The sequence below is a fragment of the Crocuta crocuta genome, unplaced genomic scaffold (assembly GCF_008692635.1).
Source record: "Crocuta crocuta isolate KB4526 unplaced genomic scaffold, BGI_CrCroc_1.0 scaffold348, whole genome shotgun sequence".
NCBI lineage: Eukaryota > Metazoa > Chordata > Mammalia > Carnivora > Hyaenidae > Crocuta > Crocuta crocuta.
This window is the reverse complement of record NW_027529573.1, coordinates 6,659,966-6,680,538: the sequence shown is the minus strand read 5'-3', so window position 1 is coordinate 6,680,538 and position 20,573 is coordinate 6,659,966. Positions and strand designations below refer to the sequence as shown.

The following is a 20,573-nucleotide window of genomic DNA, read 5'->3' as shown; positions in this document are numbered from 1 at the left end:
GAACATTATCCTACAAGGACTAGTTAAAGCCATTAGACAAGAAAATAAGTAAAAGTCATCCAAATCGGAAAATAGTAATTTAAATAATCTGTTTATGGATGACACATTTCTATGTATAGAAAAAACTAAAAGAATCTACAAGAATTCTATGAGAGCTAATAAATAAAACAAAAAGGTGGGATAAAGATCAACAGGCAAAAACTGAAGGGGAAAACAATATCTGCAACAAAAATCTGAAAAGGAAATTAGGAAAACAATTCTATTTAAACTAGCATCTCAAGGAATAAATGCATAGTACTAAATTGAGCCAAGTTGTGGAAGACTTGTACACTGAACATTACAAAATACTGCCAGAAGAAATTAAGGAAGACCTAAGTAAGTGGAAAGCTATCCTGTGTTCATTGACTGAAAGACCATATTATCAAAATGTCAATACTACCTAAAGTGATCTAAAGATTTAATGTAATCCCTAACAAAATTCCAACAGGCTTTCCTCAAAAATAGAAATGTCAATTTCCAGAGTTATATGGAATTGCAATAGACCTCTAAATATCTGAAACGATGTAAAAAAAGAAAAGTCATACTCAAGTTTCCCTATTTCAAAAGATACTATACTGTGCAGTAATGAAAACATTGTGGCACTGGCAAAAGGACAATCAATGGGTTAGAACTGGGAATTCAGAAACAAACCTATATTATTATGGCCAGTTAAATTTAAACAAGGACGATAATCCATTTAAAGGGAAAACATAGTCTCTTTAACAAATGTACAGGTGCAAATGGATTTTCACAAGCAAAATAGTGTAGTTTAATCCTTACCTCACACCATAAGCAAAAGTTGGCGCAAAATGGATCAATGACCTGAATATGTAAACTAAAATTCTAGAAGAAAACTTAGGGGCAATCTTCATGATTTTAGATTTAGCAACATATTTTACATATGACCCCAAAGCACATGTAAGAAAAGAAACAATACAGCTTGTAGTTGTAATTAGGTTGACACAATCTTACCCAATTTATCAATAGACTATGTAAATCTCAAGTGGATTTTCACATGTCATATGGCAAACTCAAGATCCAGTATAAAAATGAAAAAATAACTGAACCATATTCGATGATTGGAAAGGTTAATTTTGGCTGATGTCTGCCTCAGTGATTTGGAACATCTGTGAAATGTATGCTGTTAATGCTTTTGATATGCTTGATTCCCAGGAGCACTGTTATAAATTAAGCAGAAGCCTAACTTTATTTTTGATCTTGGAGTATAAATTTTCTATGTATAAGGTAATTAAGAATGCAAGCTGAGATCAAACCTTTTTATAATGCTTTCTGATTTCACTGGCTATTGTGTGATCAGCTATTGTGATTGGCAATAACTGAAACACTGGGCTTCAGTGTCCTTGGAGCTTAAACCCCACTCTTAATAAATATGCTATGAGGGATACAAGCTATAAAAGACGTGCTTAGTTACTGGCATGGAGCAAGCATGAGATTCAGTTGTCTTCTGAATCTGTAGCTACAAAATCAGGAATATAATAGCTCCTTCAACTGTTGTGATGGTAAAGATGACATAATCCACCTGCTTGTAAAGCACGTTACAAGGTCTTAACAGACTCATAAATGGTAGCTCTCATTTTTCAGTGCCTACCATATTAATGTTATTTAATGAAAGAATCAATAATGCAATAATTTGTGAGTAGGAGTCTAAAAAGGCAAATATTACCAATAGATTTTAGTGTTTGGGGAAGAATATAAGACGTTGACAAAACCTGAGCACATATGCTGATATGTGTGACTTGAGGTGATTTTTTTATATGTTTATTTCATGTATACATGGTTGATTTTTCAAGATATATGCTTAGGAATTTGTTCGGGGATCAGTATAGCAAGAACTGTGTCCTGATTATTTAGGCACCCTTTATTTTTGATTGGCTCCCTCAGAGCTGTCTCAATCTTCCACCACAATTCTTTGCTTGTATATTATTGTTCAGCTCAACATTGCTCTGGCTTTCCTCTGTCAGCAGTTATGGCCTAACTGCCACTAATGATAGCTAAATCACTTTAGTCAGTCTCTTAGATAAGCGTACCATCTCCTTAGATCAATATGTACCTCTCTCCTTCTTGATGCTAACTCCAATAGCTCCAGCCAATCAAGAGCTCCAGACTCTCTTCATTTTTCTGAATGAATGTTATAAAGTCAAATCAAGTTCTACTTGGTTTCCTTCACCTTCTTTCTCAAAAAAAAAAAAAAAAAAAAAAAAATTAGCTGGATGGGATAGGGGAAGTATTCTTTAGTCTTCAATTATTTATTTATTTTGTGTTTCCTAAACCCTTCAGTTTATGATTGAAAAGGCAGAAATACTGTTTGATCTTGGGAAAGTTATTTAACTTGTCTTTGTTTCAATTTCCTCATATGTAAAATATAAATAATATTAGAATTTACTCTTAGGGTTGTTTTAAATATTTACAACATTTCATTTAATGTTTAGAAGCTAGTAAGCACTATGGAAGTGTAACTAATTATTGTAATGACCCAGTTTAGCATACTTCCTAAGATGTCCACTTTCCTCAATTACAGCCACTTGTCTCTATACAGTATGTGTGTAGGTATGTGTGTGGACACATGTATGTGTGTTAAACCCACTGGATGCAAATAGGAAATATCCTTTCCTGATTACTTATTTATTTGAGAATGGGCTCATCAACCCTGCCCAAATGAAGAGAGACATTGAAGACTGTTCAAAATCAATGTGAATGTCAACACACTTAGACAAATGGCCAACCTGCTTTGAGATAAGCACAATGAACAAATCAATGAAACCCATTAGAAGGTACTTAAGAATAATAAATTATAAAGAGATAAATAACATGTCAGTGATAGTTTGGTCCTGAGACCTTGAATTGGAGGTGTCAGAATTAGAAACTCCTCAGATATTCTCTGTATAGCTTAAGCCATGGCAAAATATATGAATCATTTTTAAAAGATCAAAACTCCTCTATATGAACAAAGTATTGGTCAATTTGCATGTAAGTATTCCTGTCTGTAAACTCACCAAAGCATGCAGCAAGAGCACTGTCTTTTCTGCCAATGTGGTCTCCCTCCATCCCACCTCCTGTTTATAGACATAAAAGAGAAAATGTTGATTCAGAAGACTTAAGCCATCATTACCACAAATGTATAAGCAACCTGGAAAGTTGTCCTGACCTAGTGGTTGAGAAAAAGCTAGTATTTCATTTTAGAATATGTGTTAACTCCTACTTATTTTCCCATAACCATTTTCATTACTGTGCTGATAGTAAAAGATCTATCAGTATGCAGTCACTGGAGGACCAGCTACAACTTTGGCTAATTGGAAAGGACTTAAAATGGTTACTCATATTTACCTTGTTAAAACATCCAAAGGAAGTTGCATTTCAACAAGGGATGAGACAAGTCACAGAAGTGAATCTATGATGTTACAAGTTGAGGCATCAGTGAGCAAATCAAGGAGGAATTGGAGCTACGGAAGTCCTGGCCACTTTCCTTAAAATCACATGTTTTATTCAGGTTCCACTTCTCTTCTCTCAATAAGGCTAGAGTAACTCTGGTTTTTGGATAAAAATGTTGTCAATCTAACATAGCCTTCTGGAATTTTGTACCCAATTAAACCATCTGTTGATGCCCTGGAGCACACCCACCTACAACTTTCTCAGCTAATGAGTTGTTCAGTGGTATCAGTAAAATTTTTTCCTCAAGGACAATGCCTTGTGCAGTTAAAAAGCCTAAAAGGAACTGTTGGAGCATAGAGAAAGCACAAAAATATATACTTTTTATACTCTAAAAGGGTCAGGGTCAAAACAAGTGTGAGAAAAGTAGATTTGTTAAGTTCAGCAAATGGGTGTGCTCTTCATGGCATTTCCAAATTTACCAATTTAAGAAAGAAATTAACACAGTCCTGAGACAGATCCTCCATTTCATTGTAGAACCTGCCTTCTCTGACAGTCATGAAAAATATGTCATTCAAGGCATCTTCACAAGTGGTGAGATTCTGCTTACTGATATAAATTTATTTAGTATGCACAGGAAGCAGGTATGGTACAGAAATTGTTCTTCACATTTTATGTGTGTGAGGGTTCTGCATAGAGTTATTGGTATTACCAAATTCCTAATTCAAGCTTTTGTTAATCTAGGGATTTTAATATATTTGTTCAGATAATAGTCATCTTATATCCAGGCTTAAGTAACAGCTTTTTAAAATTGTAGTATTATTGACATACATATATTAGTATCAGGCATATAACACAGTGATTTGACAAGTTTATATGTTATGCTATGCTCACCACAAGTGTAGCTACCATCTGTCACCATACAACACTATTAAAATACCATTGATTATATATCCTATGATGTACCTTTCATTCCTGTGACTTATTCATTCCATAACTGGAAGACTGTACCACCCATTCCCCTTTCCCCATTTGTCCATCCCCCAACCCACCCCTCCGGCAACTGTCAAATAATGTCTTTTAATACATATTTACAAATGTACCCTTCCAACACACAATTAGATGTAGGAAGTTACTTCTTAAAGACATCTTTTCTATAAACCAACTATTTAGCCTTACCTATTCTTTTGGCCAAAATTAATGCTAACTGCAAATCAGTTCACAGATTAATGATTCACTATTACCATAGTTGGAAGAAAATTTTGTGACCAAAGAAAAATTTTCAGCATCAGGCTAGAAACCTATATAGACATTTATATAGACACAGGTTTACAAATAAGTTTCATCATATATGCTAACTCTCAATAATAGATAGTAGCTGAGTGTTGAGTTGGGAGAGAGACTGAGGTCAAGGACAAACACAGCAGAAATGAATGACAGGTCTTCCATGGGCATAAGGGGAATTGTACCATATGTCCCAGGTATTTGTGATCTGTTCTAGCATTGCATTCTCCAAAAGAGTGGCCACTAACCACACGTGGCTATTGAATACCTGACATATGGCTAGTCCAAATTGAGACAAGCTGTATGAGTAAAATGCTCACTGTATTCAGACCTAGTACTCAAAACATGTAAAATATCTCTTAAACAATTTTTATAGTGATAACAGGTTAAAATGCTTTTTAAAAAAGTGAATATAGGAAACGTAAAACTATATATATATATATATATATATATATGGCTCACATTATATTTCTATTGGACAAGACTGGTCTAGAAAATCAATTCAAATGGTGGTCTTTTTATTTTTTTAATGANTATGCTCACCACAAGTGTAGCTACCATCTGTCACCATACAACACTATTAAAATACCATTGATTATATATCCTATGATGTACCTTTCATTCCTGTGACTTATTCATTCCATAACTGGAAGACTGTACCACCCATTCCCCTTTCCCCATTTGTCCATCCCCCAACCCACCCCTCCGGCAACTGTCAAATAATGTCTTTTAATACATATTTACAAATGTACCCTTCCAACACACAATTAGATGTAGGAAGTTACTTCTTAAAGACATCTTTTCTATAAACCAACTATTTAGCCTTACCTATTCTTTTGGCCAAAATTAATGCTAACTGCAAATCAGTTCACAGATTAATGATTCACTATTACCATAGTTGGAAGAAAATTTTGTGACCAAAGAAAAATTTTCAGCATCAGGCTAGAAACCTATATAGACATTTATATAGACACAGGTTTACAAATAAGTTTCATCATATATGCTAACTCTCAATAATAGATAGTAGCTGAGTGTTGAGTTGGGAGAGAGACTGAGGTCAAGGACAAACACAGCAGAAATGAATGACAGGTCTTCCATGGGCATAAGGGGAATTGTACCATATGTCCCAGGTATTTGTGATCTGTTCTAGCATTGCATTCTCCAAAAGAGTGGCCACTAACCACACGTGGCTATTGAATACCTGACATATGGCTAGTCCAAATTGAGACAAGCTGTATGAGTAAAATGCTCACTGTATTCAGACCTAGTACTCAAAACATGTAAAATATCTCTTAAACAATTTTTATAGTGATAACAGGNTTTTTGAGAGAGAGAGAGACAGAACATGAGCAGGGAAGGGGCTGAGGGGGATGGAAACAGATTCTAAAGAAGGCTCCAGGCTCTGAGGTGTCAGCACGGATAGAACGTGGGGTTAAACTCATGAGTCATGAGATCATGACCTGAGCTGAAGTCAGACACTTAGCCGACTGAGCCACCCAGATGTCCCAACTCAAATGGTGGTCTTATTGATCATGTCAATGTATATATAACTAATATATTTTCATTTTTTTTACATGGGTCCCATACTATAATATAAATACTTTATTCACTTTTAGTGTGCTAAGAAGATATGACTACCGCATATTTATATGAAAAAAAGATAGTTAACATTTGCTAAGCATTTATGATGTCCCACAATACTATACTGTAATCCCATTGATAAATGAGGAAACAGGCTAAGTATGCTTAAGTAACTCACCAAAGTTGGCAGTCTAGTAAGCAGCAGACATGTGATCTAAATCCTGGTAGTCTCTTATAACTGCTGGGCTAGTCTCCCTGTCTTGGGTTCATAAAATGTATAAATGCATTCAGTATTATAACAGATTCTAGGAAATTCTTAAACATTTCAAAATGGCAAAATTCAAGTAAATCATGATTCCCATCTTGTGGTATCTGTTTTGTAAAGACTTTAGGACATCATATAAATGACTTCTTCTCAAAGAACTGTGAGAAATAAATTTCTGTTGTTTATAAGTCATCCAGTCTATGGTACTGTGTTATAGTGGCCCAAACTGACTAAGACAATCACTAATGATTCTGGTCAGTGTGGGCTTCTGTGTGTGTAACCTTTGTTGAGGATCAAATATACCCATAATTTATGCTAAAGCCTAAAGAATTAAAACTTTTTTATTTTAACCTTTTCCCCCCTAAAACCTACCTCTAACTTTCCCCTTAAAGCATATCTCACTGATCATAATCTCTTCATAAGTAAGTTAAAATTTATAAGCATTAATTATTTAGCTGTATTTGTATATAGGTGAGCCTTCAGGATCTTCAAAATATGTTAACATTAGCATATATGAGTGAGAGGACAACTATCTTTGACAAAAGAAAATGGATGGGACATTTGGCTAACAGAACAGGCTAACATTCTATTTTCTCTTACAGTGACAAACCTCCAAATGTCTCTTCTCACCTCTCCCTCCTTTACCCTGCCTCAAACACACAGATGTAGTAGTTCAGTTTGAATATCTGTCTTCTTGTTCTGGCCTTGGTCTTATTTTGCATGGACATCTTCAGCAGAGCTCATGATTCAGTTCTTTTTCGATAATAGTATATATTTGTCAAAATGACAGTGTCTTGAACTCTAAAATAAATTGTGTCACATTCATTCACTCACATTGAGGTAACTGTGTGGAAATTAACCAGAGGTAGTTTTTTTCAATTTGTTTATTTACTGCATATTTATTTACTACAGAAAAAAAAATACTGTCGAATATAAAATGTATCTATCTCAAATATACTTCCTCTAACTAACACATTAATTTGAAGTAGGGGAGAAAGGCCACAATATATTAACTCCTAGGTGGGCCTCCATGATGGCCATGTAGACATGGATGTTCATTGTCTTTCAGGAAGTAGCTTAGGCCAACAGTACATAGTAGATGCTCTTAAGCAAGATTAGAACCTTATCCCAAAACATTTAGATAATTGGTGCGGTATCATTGCCATAGGATTGACTGTCAAAGAGCAGTGAATGTTCGGGGATTTTATGCTTGGAAAATTTCAATATGTTGGTCTTAGATTGGTATGGCTTGGTGTTGATAAAGGTGCTGGTTGGAGCTGGGAGTCAGACACAAAATTCAGACACTAACACTCTAAAATGTCTAGAAAGTACTGACCTCCCTCCCCCTGCAAAAAGTCCCAGTCTGGTTGATTGTTTTTTTTCTCCTCTCTTTTCATTTTGCCATTTCTTCTATATTTTCTCACCTTTTTCAATAGATCTCACCTTCTTCAATAATCTCTAATTATCCTTGGGGTGCCTGGTTGTCTCAGTTGATTAAGCACCCAACTTTTGCTCAGGTCATGATCTCAAGGTTCATGGTTCAAGACCCACATCAAGTTAGCTGCTGTCAGCACAGAGCCCACTTTGGATCCTATGTTCCCCTCTCTCTGGCCCTCCCCTGTGCTCATGCATGCTCTCTGTCTCTCAAAAATAAATAAACATTAAAAAAAAAAAAGAAAATCTCTTATTATTTTCATATCAGCTTCCTTTATCCTATATAATTGTTGCTTAGGTTAGACCTTAAATATTATAAAACAAAACAAATAGTAAGGTCTAGTAAGTTTAAAATCCCAATAGATTGTACAAAACTAAATTACTTAAATACATTGTATCTGAAAATGTGGAGATGGCTCTATTTCTAATTGCTATCTGTTTTCTTCAATCCTCATTGCTAGAGAGATTTTTATTTATTTTTGATGTTACAGATATTTATATATGACCACTCAAACTTCAGTGTCCTCAGTAGCTAAGTTTCTGGAGAGTTCTACCATAGAAAAACTGACCTCACTTTCCATGGAACTAAACTATATTCAGTTCCAATTTGACTGGTTTTTTTTCAAGGACAATTCACATTTGTTTGCTGATGACTGACTAAACATACTTCAAACACAGCAGAAGTTAAAGAGTCTGTCAGGTGAACTAGCCATTTCTTGCAAACAGCTAAAGTGGTCGGTGAAGAGTAATATGAGCATCATCTTCAAGCTGAGACCCTGGTTCTGGGCAAGGTGGTGAGTGTACCTGGTCTCTTTGGCGTGGGTAGGAGTCTCTGAGAAACTATTCCTTATTCTCATACTTGTGCTTGATGTGTTTCCACAGCTTCCCCTCATTGATATGTTTGTAGATAGCACCCACACCTTGGTCTGAGGTGTGCTGTAAGAACAAGGTGCCTATGGCGATGGTGAGGGCAAAGGTGGAGGTCCTTTGGAACAGCACGAAGTATAACCTTGCAGTAAACATCTGACTGCCATGTTTCTCCACTGTTGAGCCCCAGATGCAATTTAACTCTTAATGCAGTTTGCAAAAGGAGTTTATTTATCTGGTGGTGATGGTTGTCCATATTGTGTGGTCTGAGAAATACAAGAAAAGAATATCTCACCAAAAAAATGCCACTTTTATGCCATAATGTGAAGAATTATAGTTAATCATTGTAAGTGATTACTACACTTGATTAAATATTGCCTTGTATGGACTCTTATTTTTGAACTGAAAAAAAAATCATTTATCAATTTAGGGGACTGCTGTTGATTTCTGTAAAACAAGAAGATTCTAAAATGGACAAAAATATTGTTGCATACCAGGTCAGGGAAGAAATAGAATAATTTGGGGACCAAAACTGGGGTTCTAGACATTTAAACACAACTTTCTCCATTTTACAGAAGGAAAGTAAGGATGAGTGAGAAAATGGCTTGCTGTACCTCATATATTTGCTCTACTTCATGTCCAGCATATACTACTTTCTTGGGCTAGTCTCTGGTCATTTGTCACATCAAATCTTAAAAAGACTGTCCAGAGTGGGAATTTTAATATAAGGACATGGTTGCCAATTTCACCTTTAGCCACCAGGGCCAGTATTTTTAAAGATGTTTCTAAAATATCAAATTGCAGGTCCACTTTGGATCTTTACTTTTTTTTTTTTATCCTTTGGGCAAATACCTAATAGTGCAACTGCTGGATCATAGGATAGTTCTGTTTTTAGTTTTTTGAGGAACCTCCATACTATTCTCCAGAGTAGCTCACCAGTTTGCATTCCCATCAACAGATTATAGCAGCATTATCAACAATAGGCAAACTCTGGAGAGAACTTGGGATTCTCTCCCTCTTTCTCTGCCCCTTCCCTGTACTCTCTCTCTATCTTTCATAATAAATAAATAAAGTTAAAAAAAACTTCTTATGGTCTTTCTTCATATTTAAGATTTTACTTTATAGGTAATCAAATGAGTCAACCTTTCATTTTATGGCTTCTAGGTTTTGTGTCTAACTTCAAGTGTTGCTATCACATGTATTTTCATGTATTAGTAAATTGTATCTTTATTTAAACGAATATTTATCTTATGCTGTAAGACACGTACTTTTTTTTCCAAACAGAGAACAAATTGGCCCAACGTCATTTATTGAGTAGCCATTATTTTCCTACTGATTAAAATAAACATTATCTTGTTCTAAACAATTTTACATATGAGTAGACACGTAAAATGACATAATTTCCATTGATATACTTTTCTTTTTCATAGTCATGCCATAATTCTAACATAAATTAATAAACTGTCATCAAGAGTTGTGTTGGAAAAAACAAAATATCAAATTGCAACTAATTGAGGAAAACTCATTACTTTATATTTTCTCCAGTAATTTCTGTTGATAGGTTGCTTCCACTCCCCTTTAAGTGGACTGATTTATGACTAAACTGTGACTATTACCTTCTGCTATTTTCCCTTTCTTATGGCCTGTTTTATTTTCAAAGCACTCTTTTCTTATGTTTAACTCCTTCCTAAACATAAAAGACCCATGTCAAGTTGGCTATAACCCTGCTACCTTATGCCAACACCTAAAGAATTCTATCTGTTTTCTCCAACTTTTGCCTTTGCTGGAGATGAAAGAATAGAAGGAGGGAACATAAGACAATAGTTATATCCAGGCTCCACTTCAAAAACAACCCCAATTACAAAAGAAGGGGAGAACTTTGTGAGTTGCCTTTCTCTTCTTGCATACAATTAGCTTAAAATTAAGTCATTGTCTCAGTAATTGTTATAAAACTAGATGACCTCTAAAACTGGTGACACTCTTAACATGAATAAATTCTATTCAATCCTTTCCACTCACAATGTGCATATTAAATTCATACCAGAGATCAGATACTGTAATGGAAACCAAGGTCTACAAAAGATTTTTAAAAAATCAGTGCCGTCTCTCAAACTTTACAGTCTCATCTGTTGCCCAAATATGAAAAATGTTGGGCACAGTCTCTAACACCTTGAAGAAGAGGAACGTGTATTTTCTGACTCCTCACAGTGGGGCAATTAAATTCTGTATTCTGTGTGGCTGACTCAGAATAGAAACTCACCTGTGTGGAGAAGCAGAGAAACCAGTCTGTCTTTGACACAGTTAGTTCGAATGGTTTTGGAGGCATATCAACTCTCAGGTTATCTTAGTCTTCTCTGACTGCTAGAAGAAAATACCATAAATTGGATGACTTAAACAAGAAATACTTATTTCTCCCAATTTTGGAGGCCGGGAAGTCCAATACCAAGGTGCCAGCAGGTTCAGGTCTTGATGAGGGCCCTCTTCTAGGCTTGCAGGTGGTCACCTTTTCACAGTATCCTTACATGGGAGGGGGCCTAGAAGGGAGGGAGAGGGAGAGGGAGAAGATGTTTTGGTTATCTTTTTTCTTCTTACAAGGACACAAATCCCATCATGGGGGCTTCACTGTCTATGACTCATCTAAACCTAGTATGTCTAAAAGGCCCCAAATCCAAATACTATTGCTCTGAGAATTAGAGCTTCAACATATAATTCTGGAGTGACAAACATATTCAGTTCATAACACAAGGGTTTGCCTACAACAATATAAGGCAATCCCTCTAGAGCCACACCACAGTTACATATGGAAATTATATTTCTGCTGAGATTCAAAGGCAATTGAAACGATAACACAAAGAAAATTTACAAACTTATCCCTCTCTACTTGAGGTTGAGGGTATCAAATGGTTGAAATCTGGAAATTTGGAAATTTGGAAGGAACTTATCTTGTCCCCTTAACATAAAACTTAGGAAGAGAGATTTAACAACTATGGTCTATAGAGATGCATTTGACCATTTCAAGGAAATTGCAGCAATATAAAGGGATACTTTTCTGAAGAATGTGCAAAAGCACCAGCTGGGAGTGAGTGAGTGGGAAAGAGGTGGTTTAAATGTCTGAAAAATCCAGAGAATGCTCCACACCTCCTAGATAACTAAAATCATTTTATTAAAACTTTGTTTATATATTATTTTTGAGAGAGAGAGAGAATACGAGTAGGGGAAAGAGGTAAAGGAAAGAGGAGAGAGAATCTCAAACAGGCTCCATGCTCAGTGTGGAGCCTTACTCAGGGCGTAATCCCATGACCTTGGGATAATGACCTGAGCCAAAATCAAAAGTCAGATGCTCAACCGACTGAGCCACCCAAGCACCCCTAAAAACTTTCTTAACTAAGAGTATTCTTGCTTCCTTGAAGAGGTCAAAGCCATATTAGCAAGATGTGGAAGGAGGAACAGAAGTACCAGGTGAGAAAAGTAAGAAGCTAATCACCTGACCCTTTGCTGAACTGAACCCTCAGCTAATTACCTGAACCTTTAGCATTAGACTTTAATTGAGGCAATAGAGAAGTTTCAACTTTAAATCCATGTATGATTTTGGAATATTCTGAGAAGACATTCTATTTAATGAGTTGAGACTGTGATTTGTACTTAAAGTGACTATGAAACTTTTATTATCTAAGAAGTAGAAAATATATGGCTCCTGAGTAGGAAAAAAAATTTGCTCTTCCTCCAAGTGTCTCTTTTACTGTCATATGACAACCACACTCACAGCACTTCTGACAGCGGGTGTGTGGAGTTTTCCCCTCATCAAGCAATTCTATAATACCAGCTGGATGTCTTACAATTTGATCCAATTCTGATACTACCTATGGGATATAGCATTGGATTCCACAGGTTTAGGACTTAGCCCCATAACACTGTCCCCCACTTCAGATGCCAATTGCTTATCCAGGTTGTCACCTGTTGCTTCTGAACAACTGGCCATAAATTGGAGACTCTCATAATCCCCTCCTTGGTTTAAATATTTTGGTAGAGCAGCTCACAGAATTTAGGGAAACAGTTTACTTATTTTTACTGGTTATTATATAAGGATATAATAAAGGATACAGATGAACATCCAGATGGAAGGGATGTTTGGGACAAGTTATGTGGGAAGGGAGTGGAGCCTCCATGCCTTCTGTGGGTGCACCTCTCTCCCAGAACCTCAACATGTTCACCATCTCAGAAGCTTTCTGAACTCCATACTTTGGGGATTTTTATGGAAGCTTCATCACATAGGGATGATCAATCATTAGCTCCATTTCTAGCCGCACTCCCCTCTCTGGAGGATGAGGGGATGAAAGTTCCTAGTGTCTAATCACAACTTGGTCTTTCTGTTGACCAGCCCCCATGCAGGAGCCCACAAAGAGTCACCTTATTGGAACAAAAGACATTCATCCAGTCACCCAGGAAATCTCAAGGAATTTAGGAGACACAGGCACACACAGACACACACACACACACCCCAAGGTAAGGAACCAGGGTTAAAGACCAAATGTTAGAATAAAAGAAGCTTCTAGTGATCTTATTAGGAAATTACTGGAGTTTTAGGAGCTCTGTACCAGGAACCAGGGACAGAGACTAATATATATATTTTTTCTATTATTTCACAGCATCTTATCTGGTTTATTTCCAGGGAATTAGGAAAATCTAGTGCTTCTGAATATATTCAAATAGAGAGCAGGAATATATACCTTAATAATTATATCCCATAGATTGAGCTGTTTAAATGTAATGGCTACATATTTATTATTGCATCATTAAGTCCAAAGCAGGCTGACCACAGCATACCACTTGGTACAATTGATTTATTGAACACTCACAACTCTTCACAGGTTTAAATGAGAAACCATTTTATTTTTCCAATAACTCCTTGGCAATTCTATATAACCCCCCTTTCTATTGATCCCTTTACAACTTGTGACTAGATTCCATAATACCAGTCACTTCAATTAATTCAAACCATCTTATTTCAGTTTCAAAATCTAGTCTTGTTTATTTTAAAATTTCATTTAAATTACTTCTGTTCCTCTTCCCATATTTTAGGTAAGACCTGTCTGTGGCTTTAGCAGCTTGGCATCTCAAGGTGGGATTGAAGTGGCGTAGGATAATTTCTTCACTTTCCTGATTTATTATTTTCTCTCCCATGTGCCCTCTCTGTAATTGGGCAAGGAGAGGGAAGAGAAAAACAGGTATAGATGAATGGGCACATTTCTTCCTTCGTATAATGTATGGCTGAATATATTGTATGTTTGGCAAAATGCTTATGAGTTGTTTTAAGAACTCTAACATGCCAGGTTTCTGATCTGAGGATCTAGTTTGTTACCATTCCATTTCAGTTTTTCTTTGTTCATGCTCTAAGGATAAATCCAACCCCAAAACTATCATCTGTATCAGTCAGATTCCCAGTATAGAAGTCTCAAAAGGAGTAGTGAAAAAGTATATGAATTAACTATTTGCATACCTGTGCACTGGATTCAGTGAGCCAACAAGAATAACAATAAACCCAGGGATTAGTAATATCTGAAAGCTGTTACCACCCCTAATCCTGAAGAACAAAATAAAGAAACAGTGTTACTGAATTTCAGGGAGAGTTGGAGTTGTGCAGATGAAATTTGTCTGTCAGGGGCTATGGCTTTAGTCCCTGGAAGAGACCTCTTAATAGGAGCTATGGTTTAGGTAGAGGAACACAGTCACTGTCAAATCAGATATGACAGGCATAGTGCTAGGGGATAAATTATTCTTATTTTCATTCTTCCCACTTTCTTATCTCCTACAGATGCCTCTCATGGGGGAAACCCACTTGGATACCAGAAGATAAGAGAGCCTGTGTGATGCATTATGCCATCTTCTAGAGCAGAGAAGAATAAAAAATGTATCTAGAGAGAAAAACAAAATACATATCTCAACCCTCTTGCTTGTCTCCTTCATTCAGTGAGTGGCTTTCTTGGTAAATTAAAGTAAGATGGCTCAGTGCAAGTCATGACCTCACAGTTCATGAGTTCGAGCCCCACTTCAGATTATCTAGCCACCTCCTCCCCACATCCCCACTCACTTTCTCAAAAATAATTTGAAAAAATTAAAGTAAGATGATTCAGATTCAGCTACTTCTAATGCTGTCCAAATAACTCAGGAAAATCCACATATAAGCCAAATTGAGAGCAATATGTGTGTCTTGCTTCTTAATTCCTCCATCTCTCTCTACCTCAGGAACCCAAGGTACTCTGAAAACCCAGAGGTGCAATAATTTTCAGAGGAGGACACTGAAAAGTCCAGGGTATTTCCATACACTGAGAGTGATTCTGTCCTGTTATTAGGGGAAGAAAAGCCCTACATTTTTCCCTCCAGAAGGGGATACAATAAAAGGAATAACTTTTCTCAAGAAACCTGCAAACATATCCCACAAAGTATTTGATTCCTGAGTACTGTCCCTGCATGAATTGAGGGATAAGGGTGTGGCATAGATGATGGAATACATATCTCTAAACTGGACCAGTCAGTAAACACTGAAAAAGGTGCCCCTCCATTGTTGGTGATCCACTGCATTCAAAATACAGGAAATGGCATCCTTGTACTTCAGGTACAATTTTTAGGCATCAGGAAATACTGTAAGATGCCACACTTCTAGAGATAAGGAGAGCTCTACAGGCTGATAGATTCAAAAGTGGAAGGAAAAGAAAAAGAAAAGGAGGTGTAGGAACTTAGAACTTTGGACAGAAGCTAATTCTTTTCTGCTGTATTCCAGTATGGAATCTGCATCTTACTGTTATTGATATAATCATATCATGGTATGTTTTAGTGCCCTTAGAGATACTCTGTTTTTAAGAGAGAGAATTTTAGATCAATCTAAAAGTTTATGATTGAATAATTTTTCCGATGAAGATTCTCACCCTTATAGCAAATATTTTAGCACTTTTTCATATATATGTCCCTTATATATCCAAGAATACTGTGAAATCCTTGAAGGGAGAATGTTCTTCTTGTGTTTTCCATCAGTCTTAACCTCACCTTGGGGAATAAATAAGTGCGCAATAAAATTTGACCAACTGTGTATAACAGGCAGTGAGTATAGTGCTGATAATTCCAGTTCCTAAGACTTTAGAGATGTTTCTTTATTATCAATTGCATCCTTATTACTAATGACTCATTTCGCCATACTTGGTTCTAAATTTTTTGCTTTAACTTGGAGTCAGGAAACATCCTTATATTTTATACAGAACTTTGCATATTTTTCTACTTCAGAGGAAAATAAATTTGCTTTGAATCTTTTGTTCTGCAGTCAGATTTCAAGTCAGTAGGTAACACAAAATATATAACAACACAAGTTTCTAGTGAATGAAGATTTTAGGGGTAAAAAACAATTTTAAAAGTTGAGAGATAGAAAGCCTCAAGTCAGTGATTCTATACTGACACTACAACTAATTATCTGTGATTTTTGTATTTCTTTTGTTAAATAATAGCTTCTCTCCTCCTGACTCTTTAAATCTCCTAACCTGTGTCCCATCCTTTCAGGCATCACTAAGAAATTTGCTTTAATGATTGTATACTCCTTTATAGTAAAAGGCATTGTCATTGCTATAATTGTATATGCTAAAGTTGTTAACTCACAGATTGGCTTAGAGTAGGTGCTCTGAACTGACTTTGTTCAGGATCTGTGACATGATACAAGAACCTAGACTTCTCCAGTGAGAAAAATAGGTTTATCAACATTGATCTTCCTTGACATCACTCAGAGGAATCAAATCTGCCAAAGTTTCAAGGTCAGACTATTCTACTAATATGGGTTCTGCAGTCAAACAACTTCTTCAACTCCCAGCTCTGCCTTTGCTAAGGTGAAAATATGCCCAATACATTTAATGTGTCAGCCTCAATTTACCCTTGTATAAAACTGAGATAATATTATCACTTAGTTTAATTTTTACAAGCATTAAAGAAGTCAATACATGTGAATTTTTTTGTTTTTGTTGGAGCTGTGATCTGCTTGCATTAATTAATTAATCCAGATCTCCAGAGGTACAATTGACAAATAAAAATTGTATACATTTAATGTGTACAATGTTAAGTTTTGATATAGGTATACCTTGAGAAGTAATTACCATCATCAAGCTAATTAACACATTTTTTATGTGGTGAGAGCACATAAGATCTATTTTAGCAAATTTCAATTATCCAATAGAATATTAACTTTAGTCATTGTGCTGTACATTAGATCTCCTGAACGTATTCATCCTCCTTAATGGAAACCTTGTACCCTTTGACCAGCATCTCCCCATTTCTCCCACCCTTCAGACCCTGGCAACTACCATTCTACTTTCTGCTTCTATGAGTTTGACTTTTTAAGGGAAAATTTATCTCCTATTGGTGGGAATCTAAACTGGTATAGCCATTATGGAAAACAGTACGAAAGTTCCACAAAAATTAAAGATAGAATTACCATATGATATAGCAATCTCACTTCTGGATATATACTCATGGAAATAAAATCAGTATCTTTTATTATTTATTTTTTTAAGGTTTACTTATTTTTGAGAGGGGGAGTGGGGAGGAGCAGAAGGAGAAGCAGGCTCCTGGCTCTGAGCTGTCAGCACAGAGCCTAATGCGGGACTCAAACTCACAGACTGTGAGATCATGACATGAGCTGAAATCTGACACTTAACTGCCTGAACTACCCAGGTACCCCTGAAATAAGTATCTTGAAGAAATATATATTCTCTTTTGTTTGCTGAAGCATTATTCATGATAGCCAAGATTTAGAAACAACCTACGTGCCCACTGATGGATGAATGGATGAAAAGAATATGGTCTATACACATATAATGGTATATTATTCAGCCTTAAAAAAGGAGATCCTGTCATTTGAAACAACATAGATCCATCTAAAGGCTATTATGCTAAGTGAAATAAGCCAGACAGAGAAAGACAAATACTTCATGAATTCACTTATATTTGGAATTTTAAAAGGTTGAACATGTGAAATATTTTTTAAAATGCCAATACAAAAAAAAAAAAAAGCTCAGTTTTAGCAATCATAGCTTATAAAGGTCTCTGATGGTTCCTAAACAGTTTATCATAGAAATAACCTTACTGAGGTGCCTGGGTGGCTTGGTTGGATAAGTGTCTGACTCTTGGTTTCGGCTTAGGTCATGATTTCACAGTTCATGAGGGCTCTACACTGACAGTGCAGAGCCTGCTTGGGAATCTCTCTCTCCCACCCTCCCTCTCTCTCTGCCCCTCCCCTGCTCACACTCTCCCTCTCTCTCCCTCTCTCTCTCTCTCTCCTTCTCAAGAATGAATGAATGAATCAATCAATGAATACAAACATACATACGTGTGTATGTAAGAAGAAATAACCCTCCCAAGCACAGGGCTAGCTTGAGACATCATGTAGCACCTTGCAGTAGTGCTTAGAGAAGAGGAATACTATAAGAGTAAGCAGCAGGAGTTCCCATTTTAGAGCTTAAACTGAGTTGTTACATGACCTTGGCATTAGTCTCTTTAATAGTTAGAGCCAGGCTTTTCTCCCATAGTGGCCCTCAAACTACATTTGCATTGGATCTCTATGACGGGTTTGGTGTGACGACATCTCTGTAGCAATTACTCTCCAGACTCGTTCCTAAATCTAAATTGTTTCTTCTCAATCCTGTCTCATAAGTGAGAATAAGTGTCTTCTACGACCCAGGCTGTGTGGTGGCTGTCGCTCTGAGGTCTCTTGGAGCCTCTTTTCTTGAAGTGAATAGGAGGTTCTTTCCCTTCCTGTCCCTGTTTCTGTCTCTCTTGTTTCCTTTTTTCCGGTGCCTTTCATGGAGAAACTGTGCAAAATGAGAGTGTGCTTTTTCATTTTACGTTTCTTTTCTAACACAAAAATGATATCACTTTGGTTCAAGAGGTTCCCCACTCCCAACTAGTGAATATCTTACACATAATATCACTTTTTAATAAAATTCTAAGAGTTCCTGAACCCTATTTATAGGCTTCTTGCTCCAAAATGCATTTCTAAGCAAAACTGTATTAAGCCCTCTCCATGCAAGTACTTTTTTCTCTAATTATTATGTTTTTTCCTTTAATCTTCCATTATTTGTCATATATCTGCCTTTTTTTTTTTTTTTTTAGCTCTCTAAGCCTGGTTGGGGCAAAAGACATTAATAATGGCAGAGAATCATGCATTACCTTAAATGGACCTCCAGCAGCAGTTTTCAAGGAAAAAGTGCACAATACAAAGTCAAGAGATTTGACTTTATTCCCAGCTTGACCACGAGGCTAGGTAATTTCAACTAGCCACTTCCTCTTTTTGAATCAATTTCCTGATCTTCAAAGAAGAAATAATGGAGGGGAAACATTAAAGAAGAAATAATGGAGAGATAACGTATTTATTTTAATTTTTCAAAGCAGTCCCCACTGCCCTCCAAACATATGTCTTTCTTAGCCAAGCCATCAAGTTATGTTTTATACAGATGTAGGAAAATGTGGGGTTATTAGAGGATAGGTTCTTGGTCCCTGTCTTTACCTCTCCTCTTCATCCACACATTCTGTAAAACCTCATAGTCAGAATCACCCTGTATATATGTCACCCTTTCTCACAACCTACCCCTAAAACACAAAGCTGAATAATACTACAATTTGGAAATTGATAAGTAAATAATTTTGTGTACAAATGAGGTATCATCTCAACTTTACTTTGTATTCTAATTACTTTTATGGTTTAGTTCAATTGGATGATCAGACCCTTGGTCAGACATCCTCTGGCTTATCTTCTACAAATTCAAGTTAATAGACATACCCTAACTATCAACCATAGGACGATATTCTGTTATATCTCTCTTGGCCTCTAATTACTTACAACTCTGAATTCAGTTTTTTAAAGGATGATTTTTAGGGTCAAAAACTAAATGCTATATATGAATATTATTTTTTAAAGTGCTCTCAAAAACAAAATCAATCTTAAAAATTAAAATCAATAAAATATAATTTCATTAATTAAATGTATTTTACCCAAAACATACAAAAACATGAATTCAAAACATGCACCCCCATGTTTACTGCACTACTTACAATACCCAAATTATGGAAGCAGCCCAAGTGTCCATGGACAGATGAATGAATAAAGAAGATGTGATGATGATACACACACACACACACACGCACACACAGGAATATCATTTGACCATTGAAAAGAATGAAATCTTACCATTTGTAAAACACGGATAAAATTAGAGAGTATAATGCTAAGTGGAGTAAGTCAGAGAAAGACAAATACCATAGATAGCGCTCATATGTGGAATTTAAAAAACAATACAAATGAGCAAAGGGAAAAAAAAAAAAGAAAGAGAGAGGCAGAGACAAACCGAAGAAAATAGTTTTACTGTGGAGCATAAACTGATGGTTACCAGAGGGCAGATGGGTGGAAGGATGGGTGAAACAGGTGATGGGGATTATCATGATGAACAGTGAGTAATGTATAGAAGTGCTGAATCACTATATTGTACACTTGAAACTAACATAACACTGAATGTCAACTATACTGAAATTAAACAACTTAATAAACAAGGTAAATAAATCAATGAAATAAAATTTTTATTAATTACATTAATTGCACCTAAACTCAAAAATTAATAACAAGTAAAATAAACAGTATAACATGAATCAAATTATACAGGGTGTTTTCATCATGCATATCATATTATAG

General features: G+C 36.0%; 2 long non-coding RNA genes across 3 annotated transcripts in view; both read right to left on the bottom strand.

Annotated features, from left to right (window-relative positions):
* Positions 1–3,053: 3,053 nt before the first annotated feature.
* LOC144229497 (uncharacterized) lies at positions 3,054–19,134 on the bottom strand. Its single transcript, XR_013334504.1, has 4 exons — positions 19,058–19,134; positions 11,301–11,391; positions 11,118–11,218; positions 3,054–3,113 (listed from the first exon to the last, which is right to left on the bottom strand). It is a non-coding gene; the product is annotated as an uncharacterized LOC144229497 (long non-coding RNA).
* LOC144229496 (uncharacterized) overlaps positions 19,130–20,573 on the bottom strand; it is an 88,411-nt gene continuing 86,967 nt past the window's right edge. For both annotated transcript variants that reach the window (XR_013334502.1, XR_013334503.1), the window contains one exon: positions 19,130–19,196. This is a non-coding gene — a long non-coding RNA (uncharacterized LOC144229496). The remainder of the gene's footprint in view (positions 19,197–20,573) is intronic.